The sequence below is a fragment of the Narcine bancroftii genome, chromosome 10, assembly GCF_036971445.1.
Source record: "Narcine bancroftii isolate sNarBan1 chromosome 10, sNarBan1.hap1, whole genome shotgun sequence".
Taxonomy (NCBI): domain Eukaryota; kingdom Metazoa; phylum Chordata; class Chondrichthyes; order Torpediniformes; family Narcinidae; genus Narcine; species Narcine bancroftii.
The window spans coordinates 37977452-37996146 of NC_091478.1; the positions used below are offsets into that span (position 1 = coordinate 37977452).

Genomic DNA, 18695 nt, shown 5'->3' on the forward strand with positions numbered 1-18695 from the left:
GAACTTTCAACCAACAATCCAAGCCAGAATATTGAGCGCTAGAATATTAGGTAACAGCTGTACGTGACACTGATGAGACCAACTGCAATACTGTCGACAGTTCAGAATGCCATATTCTCAGAAGGATTGAAGAAATGAGAGAGAGAGACAGAAAATATTCACAAGGATGTTGGTGGGATGGCAGCTTTGAGTGATAAGAAGAAACTGGCTTGCCAGTTTTCCCTGAAGTAGGCTGAAGGAAGGATGATCTGAGGGAGCTTTATAATATAAAAAGGACATAGCTAAAGTGATGCTTCCAGATCCCACCCCCCCCCCTCGCCCTCCCAGTTAGAGAGTTTTTCGCAAGTTTTTCACACAGATGATTATGGGTACATGGAACGAGCTGCATTCACAGGCAAAGAAGTCAATAAGCACAATTACAATGCTTAGAAGATATTTGGACAGGTTCATGGATAGGAAGGATTTTGAACTATGGGTCAAAGACAGGCAAATGGAACAACCTCAGCAAGACACCTTGGTCAGCATGGGGGGCCTGTCCAATGGCCGGCTGCCGCATTCATGAACAGTTGGAAAGTTGGTGATGTCAGTCATGTGTTTGCATGCTGAATCATATCAAAGCAAAGCCCACCATGCAGGGCATAATTCTGAGAGACTTTACAATCAGGCGTGAAACAAAGCTCACTCAAATAGCACTAGCTGAAGTGATGTGGTAGCATCTCTTGTCTGTCTTCTTCCTGGATTATCGGAATTCAATTGCAAACATCTTAACCTCCCTCAAAAGCAGTTGATCGATCTAGACAGAGTCTGCGCAGGCCGTGAATACGATGGAACCTATTCAACAAATGAACAAGATAAGGTGACTGTCAAATGAAACTGAGACCTCGAGTCCCAAGGAATGAAGCACATCAGACAAACCTCAACAAGAAAATCTGCTGCACACTTCAAATTTGCCAAGGCATCCAGTGTGAGCCTTTGCGCGTTGAATGTACAAGCAAAAGAAATGCCATGAGTTCAAGATCAAAACTTATCTCTGAGATTAATGAGGATAATTAGGGAGATCTTCACCAATGTTAAAAAATGTCACTGTGATGGATACTTGGAAGAGTATTTACCAGGATTGTCAGGAAAATGATGGGATGTGCAATATTTGAAACCCGAATCCAACCTACATTTGTATCTTGACTACAAGGGACTGAGAATGTCTTTGGCAATCCATCCTGGACCGGCTAGTCTAAGTGATCTCCTGATGTTACTGCTGTATTCGCATTGTGAAGCAGGACAGTCTGTGGGCTGTGGTGCGCTGAGGTAGCAGTGAGCAAGCACAAAGCTCAAAAGACTACAACAGGCTTTATTCAGGTAAAATTCTAAACACCAGTTCATGCTTTGGTGGCTCCCATGTAACTGGCTCAGGAGGGGCCAGCTCAGGTCTATATTCAGGTCAGCTGATTGACAGCCGGCCAGGTGGAGTCAGCCCTTAGGTGGTCTTCCTGCAGGTACAGAGATCGCCCCCTGCAGTAGGCTTGTGGTCATATCACCACAGCGGGTCGTGACTGGGTCTCAGATAGTGCATCCTAAGGCTCCTCCTCAAACCACCGCCGTGGTTTTCAACAGCTTACATCATCAATGCCTGATCAACTGTTTCCAAATCCCTCTGATCAAAGACATGTAAAAACATGCGATCAAGAACATCATAAGGTGACATTTGAACATTGCATCCAAGAGATAACAGCACTTCCCCAGTAGTTATTCACCTTGAGTTCAACATGGTTTCTGTTGCTTCCCCTCTGGAGGGTGTGAGTCTTGAATTAGAGGTCATCATTTAAAACATGTGATCGCCCATTTAAGACAGAGACGAGGCATTTTCTTCCTCTCTCGGAGACTCATGAGTGTTTGGATTTTTATTCCCTCAAAGGATGCTAGAAGAGGAATTTTTGAACAGAAGACAGAGCTAGATAGAATGTGACAAGCAATGGTGTGAAAGGTCGATGGCAATAATCTTCACGTTCAGCAGGACTCTTATAAAAATGTGGCAGCAAGAGAAGCCAGGAACTGACTAGCTTAATAAGTTGTCTGTTAACATCACATTGGGTTTTTTTCCCAAATGGAAACAACTTTTCTTCATGGTGCCAACCCCAGAGATGATTATTGCCTTGAGCCACCTCACTTACACTCATGGTCAAAATGAATAAAGCAGTTGTTATCTTGTCTGATGTATTTTTCTGCTTTGACTTCCCATTTAATACTTCATCCAAAACAGTCACTTTAGAAAAAGAGGATGAAATAGCAGAAGGAATGGGTCAAACCCTCTGCCTTTCTTCCCGTTTAATATGACTTGGGTAGATTTAATTCTTGGCTTCAACTCAATATTCCTGCCTCATGCCCCAAATCTTTTGGACCCCTGCAATGCACTAGCATACCCAAATCAAGTCAAGTTTATACTTACCTGTTTGTACATGTAGAACCTGATGAAAGAGTGTTCTCTGGTCCTCGGTGCAAAACACACAGACTCACAACCAAAAATGATGCACAATACATATACAGGACAAGTATTTCATCTACACAAATTAATAAATAATGTTTCATGAATACGAGAGTCTCGGATGGTTAGTGTGACCAGTTCCTTTGATCGTTCAGCGTTCTCACAGGCCATGAGAAGAAGCCGTTCCTCAACCTGGTGGTGCTGGCTCTGATCCTCCAGTATCTGATCTCTGACGGGAACAGATGAAAAGATCCTGAGTGCAGGGTGAAAGATTTCTCAATGGTATTGCACACCCTCTCCAGACAACGATCCTGGTAGATTACATCAATGTTGGGGGGGGGGGGGGGGGGGGAGGGGAAAGGGAAAATCCAGTGATCCTCTCTGCCACTCACTTATGGTCCTGTGAATTGACAGCCGATCCATTTCTCTGCAGCAGCTTCACCACAGCCAGGACACTCTCGATAAAGCTCCTATAGAAGGCCGACATAATAGTGGCAGCAGCCTTGCCCGTTTCAGTCTTCTTAGGAAGGGCAGTCGCAGTTGCGTCTTCCTGACAAGTAAGGAGATATCGAGTGTCCACAATAGGTCACTAGTTAAGTAAACTCCAAGGAACTTAGTGCTCTCCACTCTCTCCACTGCAGAGTTGTGGAGGGTGGCCGTTCCAGGTCCTCCAGAAATCCATGATTATCAGGAGGACCCAAGCCTTCAATAGGCCACACAGTTTTTATTTTATGAACAAACCCACTTTCTGTTCCCATCCATCAACAAGTAGAAGGCAGGGATTTGGGATCTGCAGATGCTTTGAGGTTGTGTTGCCCCTATGGAGAGTGGTTTGGAATGTCCAAGAATTTGACATTTCCTGCACGAGGTGAGGTTGCTTTCCTTCTCCCACTGTGCCACAATATGCCTTCAATAATATGCTCCAATAATGTCTGAAGCAGACATTGGGCCAGACTGGAGCCACCAAGTCGGCAGCTGCCCTTGCAAATTGCATGTCATTTGAGCCACTGGATGAACCTGTCATTCGAGATAGGGGAATCAGAAAAGAGCACTTATCCACCAGCAGCTCCAGTTTGCTCGACTCATGGTCCACCCAGCTTCTTATCCAAATGATGTCAAAGTCATGACATTTCCTGTCCAAAAACTGAACGTGGAGATGGGTCAGTACAAATGCAGCTGAGGTTCATGAGAATCTGGAGCTTGTTTTGGCTTCTCCTGCCACCTATTGACTCTACTAAATCCTTCCTTTGGCATTTAACTGAATGGCTGAATTTAGGCCGTTCTTTGTGAAGCACCGTTGGGCAAAACTTTTGTCCTCTATACTTGTGTCATTACATCTAAAACTGAATCAGGATCTCTCGGACATCGTGCTGAATCCTGCAAAAAGAAATTGCCTCAGCTGCCTCGTGCAATACCCAGAAGTGCTGGAGAGACTCCACAGGTCACGCAGCATCTATAGGTAGGCGGAGGGTAGCCAACCTTTCAGGCCCGAGCCCGCCATCAAAGTATGAGTGAATTGAGCGACTCAATGGGATTAGCCCTTTCCAGTTAGTACTGGCTGCAGGGAAGACCCACCCACTTTCCCTGCGTCGATTGGATGACAGGGTTGTCCATCTGTCTGCTGCGAATTATTTTTAAAAAGAAAAATTATTTTTTTTTTTAAAAAGTATGAGCTAAAAGCCCAGGTGCCTGAATAAAATGTTGGGGGGGGGGGGGGTGGAGGAAGGGGCAGAAGGAGAAGTACAGGTTAAGAGGTAAGAGGTGGATATAGGTGGGAGGGTAAAAGGTAAAAAATGCTGAGGTGATGGTGGGGAGGGTGCTATTCCGAATTCTTAAACATAACGCTGGTTTTCAAAACAGGTAGTAAGTGTTGCCTGCAATTTTGAAGCTATAATTTCCCATATAATCTATATTTTAAATATCTGTATGTGAACTAACCCAGTGAGCTGTCTTTGTCATCGCCCCTTTCACACACAACAAACCCTCCTTGGAAGCAGAAAAACTTATCGGGCATGCTGCACATGGGAGCCTTTCCCACTGCAACCATGATTTACCTGGTCAATCAGCATTTTAAGCGGGGGGGGGGGGGGGGGGTTCCTGCCTCCAGTGGCGACCCGTGTGAGAGCAGGTTGTGCTTTCACACCGCCAGAAGGTGAGTAGTGAGTTAACTCGGATGGGCTCTGACACTCGCCCCCACCAGAGCCCAGTTGAATTTAACTTGCCCTGCCAGGTTGGGACGTTGCACACCGCACGATTACTGGGAACGGACCCAATAAATTAGCCGGTTAACCCACATGGAATTTGGCGGTGTTAAAGGGGCTTGTCATAGATAATGAACAGCGGAGAGGAAGGGCAGTGATAATTGGCCATTGTTTTCTACATCCAACTTCTGACATGCTGAGAGTAATTTTAATATGCTCTGGCAAAATCCCTGGATTGTTTGATCTTGTTTTGGGATTGAAAATTGCGTGACTAATTTAGGAGTTAATACCAGCAATGTCCAAAGAAGCTTCTTTCTTAAATTGACATTCCTGGGAACAGATTTCTTACAACAACAACTTACAATGATCTTCCATCAAACTCCCATTTTATTATACACAAAAATGCTGGAAAAACTCACCATAGAAAGTGAAAGGCAGACAATGTGTGGGACCCCTTCCAGTGGCCAGTCTGCCACTCTCGCAATCCACAATCTCAAGCAACCAGAAAATTCTCTTATCCAACATCTACCATTCCCCGGGAGTAGATACCGGGAGTTTTACTGTAAATGAGGTCATGGACAGTCATGTCAGTGTGGCAATGGGGTGTCCAATTGAAGTGGCTGGCTGGCTGGCGAGAGCTCCTTGCTGTTGCAACAGACGGAGCGAAGGGGCTCAACGAAACAGTTTCCCAAGTCTGCGTCCAGTCTCACAAATGTAGAAGAGGCCACATTGAGAGCACCAGATGCAGTAAATTTGTGTCTGCAAATTTTCTCGTTTACCTTGCAGTTTGTGATGCAGCTTCAAGCTTCTATCTGCAGTGTGCAACCTATAAATGCAGATTATGTATTGGTATTATTGATCAATTGCAGATGAATTATGGAAATTAGGGTTTATTCAGTGGTCCAAAGTGTTGCTTCATTGCAAAATTAATTCAATTCTTTGATCAACTTAAGTATGCAGTTCGATACAATAAACATAAATTTAAGCCCAACCTGAAGATGACCTCTCAATTCTGGATGGACTAATTTTCTTGATGTGGAAATGTTCCATTAAGTATTTACGGATTCAATGAATTTTACAAAATTGGTTAATGTGCGAAAAGCAAATCTCAGCGGCACATTATCTGTCTCAGAAGCTCTGAATGGGAATCAATGCAACTGCGGAATCTGGTTTTAATCCTGATGCCGACTTAAAATCTCAAGGCCCGCTGGCTGGCAAGGGGAAATTGCGAGATTGTGAATGCTCCTTGATAGAAAATAGAAATTATCCCTGCAAAGGGAGTCTAGAAGGGAGGGAGGTTTATGTAATGACTGCAGTTAAGGGAGAGGCAACATGCTATATCTCACTGAGGCGCAATATTTCTCTCTGGAGCCAATAAGAGTGTTCTTTCTTGTCTCACAATGAATGATTAAGGATGTGAAGAACTATCATTATATGTTGGGAAACACTCTGTGACCCTGGACAGTGCTTGTCTGAGCAGTGACATGGATACATTCCAGTTTGTTTATCATTTTAACAAGTCTATGGGGGATACCATCTCACTGGATCTACACAAAGCTCTGGAACATCTGGACAGCAAAGATGCATTCATCAGGATGCTTTTTATTGACTACAGTTTGGCATTCAACACAATCATCCCCTCAAAACTGATCAGCAAACTCCAGACCTGGGAGTTAACATGCCATTGTGTAATTGGATCATTGATTTCCTCATCTCCAGACCACAATCAGAGATCATTGGTATGAACATCTCCTCCAAAATCTCCATCACTACCGAAGCACCACAGGGCTGTGTTCTTAGCCCCCTGCTTGACTCACTTTACACCTATGACTGTGTGGCTTGGAACAATAATAACACCATCTACAAATTTCTTGACGATACCATGGTAGTGGGTTGTATAAAAGAAGGGGATGAGCCAGCATACAGGATGGAGATTGAAAACTTGGTGAATGGTGCACTAACAGTAACCTTGCACTCAATGTCACCAAAGCTAAGGGGCTGATTCAGAAAACGAGGTATACAATCCAGTGATCATTGGGGGATCAGAGGTGGAGAGGGTGAGCAAATTTAAGTTCTTGGGAGTCAGTACCTTGGAGGATCCTTCCTGGATCCAACACATCAATGGCATCGTGAAGAAAACACGTCAGCACCTTAGCTTCCTCAAGAATTTGTGGAGGTTTGGTATGTCACCAGAAATCCTGGAAAATTTCTACAGAGGTGTGGTGGAAAGTGTGCTAACCAGCGACATTGCAGACTGGTATGGGGACACCAATACTCCTGAGCATAAAACCCTCCAAAAGGTAGTGGACCTCAGCCTTGGACATCATAGAAAAATCCCTCCCCACTATTGTGTGCATCTATGGGAAATGCTGCCATTGGAGAGCAGCAGGAATCATCAAAGACCCTCACCACCCAGCACACACTCTGTTCTCACCACTGCCATCAGGAAAGAGGTCTAGGTGCCACAAGACCCACACCACCAGGTTTAGGAACAGTTGCTACCCCTCCACTATCAGACCCATCAACGACAAACTCAGTCAGAGACTCATTTAAAGATTCTTACCTGTACACTTTATTGATTTTTTTGTTCTCTCTGCATTGCACAGTCAGTTTGTTTTTATTCATTGTCTGATTGCAGTTTTTTGTTTGTTAACATGATTTCGCTGTATACAGTTTTTTTGCACTACTAAGTAGTTGTAATTCTTGCGCGCCCACAAGGGAAAGAATCTCAGGGTTGTATGTGACGTTGTGTATGTACTCTGACAAGAAATCTGAAATCTGAAATTATGCAGATGTACCATAAATAAATAAGTCAGTAAGATCTGGATCTCTCCTGTCTGAGACAGACATTTCCTGAAGCCAAAGTATCATCAGTTATAAAATGGTGATTGCCAAAATTAATTCCCAATTGCACAAACCTGTATTTGCATCATTCACTGTGGGTGGTCAAGGTCAAAATATTTTGTTTTCACGGCTGGTAGTTTCCTGACACAACACTGGATTTTTTAATTATGGGAACAGCCATAACTCACAATCGCAGCACAGAATCAAATGAAGCCACTAACATTTGCTTCAATTTCTGAGGAAATCATGTGATCGCATTGGGATCATTACTGCAAACATCATCTTCAAACTTCACATATTTGCTTACCACACAAAGTAGTTTCACACTCATGGTAATTTCTTGATATTTTGTTCCCATTTAATTCTCATCTGACCTTTAAAATTCCACCGACCTTGCAGTTATTTGTGAATACATTGGTCTGGAAAATAAAAAAAATGTCATCAGCTAATGTGAAATCTTCCTCTGTATCTGGACAAGAAATTAATTACATCACTACAAAGATTCTTTGCAAAGGTAGGTAATAAATGCCCATTATATCTGACCTCATGACTTTCCTTGGACACTTTCAGATTGTGATGTCAAAATGTGCAAGAGGGTAGGGTAGGAAGTGTTTGCCTAGTTCAGAGTACTGACCGATGGAACTAATTTACGGAAGCAGATTTCAATGCGTGGCACTGGATAGCAAGTTCAGCACACACAGTAGACATACAGTAGAAAATTAAAATAATAGTCACTTAACTTCTTCAACCTCTGCAAAGAGAAGGTGTCAATGAGGAACATTCTATTGCTCCTTCATCACCAAAATACAAAGTCATGTTTTTAACATTTGAACTGTAACCTCTGTGTTCAAGTTGAAATAGGTCTGTGGACGATAATTGCTCATTTGAAATGGACGTATATTTCAGACAATGGTTTTCAACCTTTTCCTTTCCACTCACATAGCACTTTAAGTATTCCCTATGCCATGATGAGTGAGTATGCTTAAGGCACTATGTGGGTGGAAAGAAAAAGTTTGAAAACCACTGTTTTAATCGTATCTAATTGACTTGCTATGTGCACAGTTTCATCACTCCAGAGGAAATGGGCCAATGACAATTTTTCTCAAGTAAAATATTTCAGTAACAATTGGGTCTAGAGCAGTGGTTCTCAACCTTCCCTTCCCACTCCTAAATAACCTTAAGCAATCCTTTACTCATCACAGAGCACTGATGGCATAGACATTACTTAAAATGGTATGTGGTGGAAAGAAAAAGGTTGAGAACCACTGATTGAAGAATAGTTTCATGGGATTAAATTGATTCTATTGTTGCAACAATATCCGGTGACTGAAAGTTCCAGGAGGAGGCTATTGGCAAGAAAACAAAGACAAAGATATTTGCTGCCTTTGTAAAGTTTAAATGGCGCACAAAATCTTAGAGAAATTAATTAAATCAGGAAACAGCAACCAGGCAATTTCCGCTGAGTTTACACAAGTACATCAATATTCTGCCATTCGGAAGACTAATTCACCATTTCTCAGGTTTTGCTCAAAGATATGCAAAAATAACACGTTCTAATCAACTCATATCAGGAATTAAGGAATGTGTACTTACCACCAGTCATTTTATTTTTGCATTGAATCTAAGCAATGAGTTCCATATCAGGATGAGACTTTTAGAAAATTATCCTATGAGGTTTATTATCGGTGGATAACTTATCAGCTGCTAAGCCAGTCATTTTCTTTTAGACAGTAAACTTTCATTTTTCCCCCATTCGTTCAAATGCTATAAATTTCCCATCCTAAAAACAATCTTCAATCTTCTTAACACCCAAATCCTCTAAAATTGGTTATCCATTGAAAAAGGAATAAGCCTATTTTGACATAGAGGCATTTTCCTAGATATTAAACCTTTCATACCAATTTCATTATCAATATTATTCCGCAACTCAATCAAACTGTTTCAATATAGGTGATTTCCTACTTCCGAGTAACAATTTAGAATTCCATTTATAAATAAAATCCTGGTGATTCATATCCCTTCTTGCATTAAATTCTATAAAATCCCAATATTATCTAAACTAAACAGTACATTTATAAATCTTAATTGAGCTGCTTTATAGTAGTTCTTTAAAATGAGGAAGATTAAACCCCCTAATTCATAATTCCAAGTCAACTTTTCCAAAGAAACCCTTGGCATTTTATCTTTCCATAAAAATCAAATTTGTGTCATTGCTCCAGCAGTTTCTAGGAAATGTACTGCAATATCATGGAAGTCAGAAATAGACTTAGGTATGGAAAGATAGAATGCGGAACTTTGCAGTTGCATATTATTAGAGATTAAATAATCTGCGAGATAAATATCATATTTTTTTGCACAATATGGTACCCATATTTACAAAATTTTGCATGTTTAATAAGCTCTCTGAAGACCTTGGTAATTTCCAATAGATTTTTATAGTATAAATTTTTTATTTTCTTGGTAACCTCCTTTTTTCTTTTTGTCTAGGTATTAGGTGGGAGGGTGGGTTGGAGGGAGTGCGATGATATATACCACATGTATTTTTTTTTAAAATTGAATATAATGTAACTATTATTGTAGTTTAAAATTTAAAAATAAAATATTTTAAAAAAAACAGAGAAAATGCAAATTGATGGAATAGTCGAAGTATATAAAGTATATTATTTGAAGTACTGTAGAATCCATGTTTACACGTTCCAGAAAAACCAGTTTGCAGTCAGTTGTACAATAGGTTACATATACTAATATCTTCTCTCCAAAGTGAATTTGGAAATAATTTTTGAAAGAATACATGTGACAATGTGATAAGAATATAAAATACACATTTGAAATGTCACTGTAAATAACACATCGTTATTAGTACGATATAATGAGAAATGAAGAATGATTAAGTGAGCCTTTGCTCTGGAATGGGGCAAAGAAAGCTGATAACAGCAGCAGAGGGTTTAATCAGCACACCGGCTCATATTGTAAAGTGCAAGCTCCTCGATCACGCACCAAAGGCATCATCCGACAGTTGAGGCTAAGTTTTTTGCGTAATATTTATACTGTGCGCACAGTTTTCATTTGTGCTGAACAACGCATTTTGTTGAACTTTATTCCCTGGACCGTAGCAAAATAAGGGGTGATTTGATCGATGTTTTTCAAATTATGAGTGGGATAGGCAGAGTAAATCTAGTTAGGTTTTTTCCATTGAGGGTGGGGGAGATTCAAACAAGAGGACAGGGGTTAAGAGTGAAAGGGGAAACATGAGGGAGAACTTCTTCACTAAGAGATGGTGGGAGTGGGGACAGAGCTTCCAGCTGAAGTGGTAGATGTGGGCTTGATTTGAACATTTAAGGGAAATTTGAACAGGTATATGGATGGGAGAGGTATGGAGGGTGATGGACTGAGTGCAGGTCAATGGGACTAGACAAGAAAAAGTTGTTCAGCACAGACTAGAGGGACCAAGGTGGCCTGTTTTTGTGCTGTAATTGTTCTATGGACCTTTTACCTATTTTTCAAAGATGCAAACAGCATACCATGATGACTGCATGCAATCTTCCCTCAGATTAATTGAGCATATGAAATTGCAAGATTAAGGAATTAAATTTGCAATGCATGAATTATTTTATCTTAAAAGAGGCAGTAGATTGGCTAGCTGTTGTAAGCCTAGATCTGTGATCTTTTTCACTAAAAGTCAAATTGCTGGCTCCTCTTTTATATCTCCTGATAAAGATTAGAATTGATAATTTGCAAAACATCTGTAATTCAACATGCTATACTTTGAGAGAATTTAAAATGTAATCTCGAGTCTTACTTCTCCAGATTCAGATGGTTGAATCAAACAATAAGTTGATGGTAGTGGGGATGATTTGAAAATACCCACAGGGGGTCTTCCAGACCCATCTTCTTCTTAGATACCCCTGGGGACTAAAAATAGCAGCCAAATGCGAATATGCTTTCTGAGGTGACTGATGAGGTCAAGATGGGCTCTTGAGAAGATGCCACAGCTGGGGCAGCAGGCACGATTGGACAGGTGTGTCGACTACTTGGGAGTTGATTCACTGCTTCTGCTACATCTACAGGCTGTAAAGAAAAGAACTCGACATACCCCAACTATACCTAGTTCTTTCTCCATTTAGAGCCATCCTAAGATAAGTCAGCGAGAACGTGGAAGATTTCAGCACAATACAGGCCCTTTGGCCCACAATTCTAGGCTGACCCAGATAAACCTACCCCATGATCAATCTAAGCCTTCCCTCCCTTACAATCCGCATTGCCTTATCTCTTACATCCATCCTATCTAAGAGTCTTTTAAATGACCCCATTTTATCAATCTCAACCACAAGCGTTGACAATGCATTCCAGGATTCCACCACTCTGTGCAAAAATCCTACCTCCGGCATCTCCCCTATACTGGTATTGGCTTTCCTGCCCTGGAAAAAAAGGATGTGGCCATCCACTCTATCTCTGCCCCTTCTAATCTTCTATACCTCTCTCAAGTAGCCTCTCATATTCTCCGATGCAGCCAACAAAAAAAAAAGCCTGGCTCGCTCAACCTTCCTTTCCTCATAAGCTATGTTCTCTAATCCAGGAAACATCCTGATAAATCGCCTCTACACCCTTTCTCAAGCTTCCCCATCCTTCATGTAACGAGTCAACTGGAAATGAACGTAGAAAGAAACTTTGAGAACATTTTCTTGAATATCTTTTCCATCTGTAAATGTATTGCCCTGACAGAGCTTGGAATAGAGTATTTGTTTGGGGAGTCTGGTGCTGGGAATGAAACACTGCAGCTAACAGATTGATTAGTAACCATACACAAACCAAGGGAGGGAGTCAGTAGGTCAGCCACATCTGTGGAAGGAAGGATGTCCTCATGCAGATTCTTGAACTGGGGTTGGCTGTCTCTTTTCCTCCACAAATGTTACTTGGCCTACTGGCACTTTGTTCTTTTTGCATTCGAGCATCTGCCATCTCGTGTGTGCCCAGAGAATGAATAGGACTGAAGATGTTGGCCTGATATTTGTTTTCCAGTCTGCCATTGAATTTTTAAGGATTTTTCGGAGTGTTGGTGGCACCTCTTCATGCTTTTGAGATGCTTATGGGAGGTTGTTTATGTCTCAGAAGTAATACAAAGGGCCTGTTAGACAGTAGGCCCTTTCTCACTGCCGACCATCCTTGGAAACGGGAAAAACTGCAGGACCAGCTGTCCTGGGGAGCCTTTCACACCGCACCATTATTTACATGCAATTCTGCAACTCAGAATTTTAAGTGGGGTTGGGGGGGGGGGGGTCCTATCTCCAACAGTGATGTCTGACATTCGGCACTCCTACAGCCCTGCTGACAGCACAGTGATATTTCACAGCAATCAGAGTGCGTTCAGGCACTTTAATTATCCTATTGTTATAGTATACCTTTACATTTGTGCACTGACACTTAGTTCTGATGTGTTGGCAGCATTTCTAAGCAGGTTTAGAAGCACAAATCTGGGACAGAATGAATTAATATTCCGATTCAAGTTCATTTGTTTTCAACTATGAGTATGTGAGGTAAATCCCATTTCTGAGTGAATGAAATTTGCTTTGTGGTAAATGAGTTTTGTTATCAGCCAGAGTTGGATGAAGGAACATCGCAGCATCCCACACACGGTCGTCTGGCTTTGTACCTTTTTGAGTGGCTCACGGAGCAGGGAGAGCGGGGCTTCTCAGGGACCACTACAAAAGCACTTCAGCACCACGCTGCAGCGGCACATTGCAGCGTCAGAAGCAGAGACATGCCACGGCAAAGGCACATCACGGCAGCATCACCCACCTCCACCCCCCATTCATGTGAGCACCTACCCCCCATTCCTGGAGCAGAGAGAGGGGAGAGCGGGGGTGGGGGGGGGGGGGTGGTGGATGGTGGTGGCAGCAGCTCAGAGAAGAGAGGGGCCGTTTCGGGGTCGCTCCACATTCAACAGTGGATGCATGGCCTGGGACCAAAAGTGGGACAGCTGGCCACTGATACACAGCTTGTCTCAGGCCCATCTTGAGGGCGGTGTATTCCAGGGAGTGCCAGGAATTGTGCCATGATACGATTTGAACCAAGCCCAAGTGCTGTCAATGAGGACAACTCCGGGACAAAGGAGAACATTTGACTGTCAAAGGTGGTCAGGGGGAGGAGTTCTCGTGATGAATGCCTTCAGGATGTGATTGTTGCCACAAATGCACACTCCAGAATAATCATAAAGAAACACATTCCCTTGTAGCAGGGTTTGGGAGCAGGAGTCTTTGCAATTTAATCTTTCCAAGTAATAGTTGGGGATAAGAAAACACAGTCGCTGGACTGGCCGCGCTGTGAAATTTACCTGCCACAGACTGACACAAGCACACAGGCACTAACATCACAAATCGCACCTGGTAAGACTGCTGGTCACTTCACGCCACCAGAGGGCATGTGGTGAGTTAAATTGGCTCAGAACAGAGTTGAGAGCCCGGTTGAAATTAACTTGCCCTGCCCGGTTATTTCTTTTCACACAGCACGATTCGACCCTCCAATTTGGAGGGTAAACTCACATGTACACGGCAGCATCAGAAGGCCTACTCAGTTTTGTGCTCTTTATCCTCAGGTGGATACAGACAGTGGAAGCCACGGTGAATTTCACTACCATTGTCTTCCTTGGCTGGTGAGTGAGAAACAAATGCTAAATAAGAAGGCTCGCAGAAGCTGGGGTCGAGTGAAATACACAAACGTGCTGAGAAATTTACCAGGTCATGCAGCATCCATAGGAAGTGAAGGGTGTCCACTATTTTGGGCCTAGGTCCTTCATTAACGTGGTGATACGACCGCCAGCCTACTGCAGGGGGCGATCTCTGTACCTGCAGGAAGACCACCTAAGGGCTGACTCCACCTGGCCGGCTGTCAATCAGGCGACTCGAATATAGACCTGAGCCGGCCCCTCCTGAGCTAGTCACACGGGAGCCACCAAAGCATGAACCTGTGTTCAGACCTTTACTAGAATAAAGCCTGTTGTACGGTCTTTTGAGTTCTTGTGCTTGCTCACTGCTACCTCAGCGCACCACAATATGCCTGATGAAGGGCTCAGGCTCAAAACGTTGGTTACCCTTTCCTTCGGAAGGATGCTGCATGACCTGTTGAGTTTCTCCAGCACATCGCTGAGAAACAGGTGGCGCCTTCTGGGATCGTTAATGAAGAAGACAGGTTGACTTTGGCTTTCTCTTGTATGCTTCAGTGAATGAGTTGCCAGTGATTGGCAGCTTGCCCTCAAACATGGTATATACAGCAGTTTGATGTCCGAGGTTGGAGTGACCATGGTTCTGGAGTGAAGGTGATGGAAGTTGACTAGTTTCCCATACATCCTGTCAGCTTCTAGTTTCTTTTTGAAATTCTAAAGCCACAGCGCGGTAACGGGCCCTTCCAGCCCAAGTGCCCAAATGCACCAATTAACCGACCAATCCCCGTCATGGGGGGAACGTTGCAAGCTCCTTGCAGGCAGCATCGCATTCGAACCCTTGGTTGCTGTCATAGCATTCTGCGAACCGCACCACCCTGGCAGGGATCTTATTGATGGTGGCGGTGCAGGATTGAGGCGTGAGTGATCAGGAGGGGTATTGAGACAATGGCATGGAAGATGTGGGGTATCTGTAACAAGGTGGAATTCCCAGAATCTCAACAATCAGTGGTGAAAATTAGCAGCGTCTGCAACAAATCCAGGCATTTGTATTTACAGGAATATAAGTGTTTGCCCAGATTAGACTAAATTAAAATAAAATCACTGGGCTTTTATCTTCCAGTTTCCACATTCACTCATGCCAGCTCCTCAATATGTAAAATAAAAAAATGTCAGGACTGCTGAAGCTGCTGTAGCAACAATGCAGTCACTGCTGGAGGCCCAGGGAGATGGGATACATAGATGTCCCTCATGGGGTCCTACTGCCCAGTCTGACTGCCGATGGCTCTGTACAGGGTTAATGTGGCCTGTTCAAGGAGCTGGGAGTTTTATTTAAAATCCAATGACTGAGCTGAAGACGATAGTTGCCTGTGTATAGCAGCAGCCACCAAGGGTTTTAGACTCTGGGGGAGCAACAGACTTGTGCAGGGCAGCAGTAATGGGGAGAACACCCTCCTACTGAGAAGGAGAAGCAGAGGAGATGATTCCAAGGATGGTGACCAAGCGAGGAGCATTCAGGATGAAGGACACACACACAGGCAGCAAGCTGTTGGCGACTTGCAGGTGAGGAACCCATCCGGGCCAATGGCTCCAGGTGACATGAGGTCAAAGATCACACACCAGGCCGCGGGCTGCTGGAGACTGGCTCATGAGAACCAGGTATCGGAACCGAGATTGGAGAGGGCGCCGGGGGCATGAACGGTTCCCAAAGGGCCCTGAGCCCTGAAGGTTTCCTCATTGTGTCAGAGATGTGGATCTGGGCTCAGGTTTGAACTGGAGCCTTGTGTGGCTGCAGAGGCTCTGGTGAATCCACGGACACTCAATAACTACGAGGAGCTCTCTTCCTCTGACAGTAAGGGGCGCTGAGAAATGCTCATGGTGTATACCTGTCTGCATTATGACAGATGCAAGGCAATTTCATGTCATGTGACATCTCTGTTTTATTACATGACAATAAATATCTGACCTGATCAATTCAGCACAAAGAACTCTCGGTGAGCATGGGTATTCCTTCACTGGTCATAAGAAATGCTGGAGAGAGCATGCAGTCGCAAATAACGCCATCATAAAATAGTATGAAAACAATTCAATTTAATAATTTGGGAATAAATTAACCAATATCAATTTTTAAAGCACCTGAGATGAAAGGGTAAGCAACAGTAACAGAATAATCCATCTACCATTACAGAGGAGAGCTGTCAGGCTTTAATTAATGATACAATCTTTCACAGACATTATGACCATTTTTTTCCTTGGTAATTCTAATAGGCTGGAGAATTTTAATTTTTTTTTATTCCAAGCTGTGGCCTGGAGCTCATTTAATCCTGTTACTCTTGACCTAATGTAATACCTCATTACAACAGATTCCCCCGCACCCCCCCCCCACCCCCCCCCCCCACCACCATCTTCCCCAACCAGGAAACATACAACATTATTTAGGAACTCCTTTAATAGTCCTTCAACACAATACCTAACCACTATTTTCCTCCTCTCAACACCCAGAGTTCACACGGTTTCTGGATCAATGGGTTAGGGAATCAAAAGAATAATCATAGGGTTATGCAGCACGGACACAGGCCCTTTAGCCCAACATGTCCATGCTAACCAAGTTGTGTACCTCAGCTGCCTTCAATTGGCCATGTCCCTCAAAACCTTTATCCATGGACTTGTTCAAATTTCTTTTAAAAGGATGTAATTATACTAACCTCTACTTCCTCTCGCAGCTTATTCCACACAACCAACACCGTTAATGTGAAAACGTTTGTCCCTCCAGATCCCTTTAAATCTATCACCTCTCACCTTAAACCTATGTCCTCTAGTTTTAGAGTCCCCTGCTCGAGGAAGTCTATGACCATTTAGCTGATCTACGCCCTTCATGATTTTATATTATTCTACGAAGGAGATTCTCAGCTTCCTTCACTCCTGGGCAAGTCTTACCCTGTCCAGTCTTAAATGGAGTCCAGTCCCAGTTACAATTTCATGAATCTTTTCTCCACCCTTTCCAGCTTGATGTCATCCTTCTGAAGCTGGGTAACCAGGACTCCACACAATACACCAAGAATGCTCTCATCGCTGACTTGCACAGTGGTAACTGATGACCCAACTCCTGCGCTTAATGCCCAATGATGGCACACGTGCCAAATGCCTTCTTCAGCACCATGTCCACAGCTTCGAGATCGTACATCTTCAGCCCCTACATCACACTTCAGAAATTTCTTCTGTGAATATTTTGTGTGTCTGCACTTTAATACAGTACCAGTGAGGAGTGCACTGGGCACGCCGGCAAATTATTTACAACTGCACCTTCAGCACAACCCCGTTATTTTTAAGTCTTCCGTGGCCGTTCCCCAGTTGAAAGTTATTATTTGTCAACTTCAGCTTTTTTTTTTGAGACGTTCCTTTTTGTTAGTTTGCTGGGTTAGTATGTTCGATTGAAACATTTTACTGGAACCCAAAATGTTCTTATTAATTGGAGCCCCATGCTAAATATGGCACTGTGCATTATCCTCATATGGCATCAACCAGGGTGAGCGGGGAGCTCAAAAGCATCTTGCCTGTGATCCTTCAGGCGTTTTCTTCAGCAATTTATTCCCAACCACATTCAGCAGTTTTCTGGGTAGATATTAGGGAGTTTGCAGCATCCACCCTTTCTGACTCAACAATATATGTTTTACCGTTTGCAAAATTTTTTGGTGATGTTGTCTGACAATCTGAGTAAACAAGGGACCATATAAAATGCTGATTACACAGGCCAGTTTGTGCAAATGTTGCTTACCATGCCTCCGGTTTATGTTGCAGCCTTCAAGAACATGAAAATAATTTTCTGTATTTCTGTGAATAGATTTTGGGTGAACGGAAAGCATTGTGCTCGATTTAACTTTCACCGCTTAGCTTTGGAAAGTGGGAGAAAGTAACAAAGAGCTTGTTTGAACACTGAAACCTCCAGGAATACATCTTAATGAAATTTGACAACCCAGATGGAAATGCTAACTGCCAGTGTGAAATACTGACATTATACAGTATATTGAAATGTACAGGTGCTAATTTATGTAAATCTGAGTTATCGTGTGGTTCCAGTTGCGTATCAGAAACAAAAGAGAAATACGAGGTGTTAGCTGGAGCTTCTAGTTACTATTAACCTTTAGCCTGACTTCCAATTCCTGCCATGTGGTTTCATTGAACAAAATAACTGCTAGTTACTTGTCTGAAATCACTTTTGAAATAGAGCCACGTTGGCTTGTATCGTGGCCAACTCAATCCTCCACAAGAAACAATGGGCATATTTTTTTTTAATGACTTGTTTTCGGGATGTTAGCAGGATCAATATTTATTACCTTTCGTGCCTTCCTTTTTTCACCTATGTCCTGTAGTCTTTATGCAATTGAACACTGTTCTTCTTCACAGGCATTCTCATTGGAGTTCAGAAGGAACAGGGAGATCTCATTGAAGCATATCAAATATTGAAAGTTCTGGATAGAGTGGATGCTATGGATGCTTCCCGTAGTAGGAGAGACTA

The 18695-nt window shown here is 43.0% G+C and overlaps 1 long non-coding RNA gene across 1 annotated transcript in view; it reads right to left on the reverse strand.

Moving 5' to 3' along the window:
• Window positions 1–7841: 7841 nt before the first annotated feature.
• LOC138743931 (uncharacterized) overlaps window positions 7842–18695 on the reverse strand; it is a 271123-nt gene continuing 260269 nt past the window's right edge. The window contains exon 3 of the long non-coding RNA XR_011345119.1: window positions 7842–7943. This is a non-coding gene — a long non-coding RNA (uncharacterized lncRNA). The remainder of the gene's footprint in view (window positions 7944–18695) is intronic.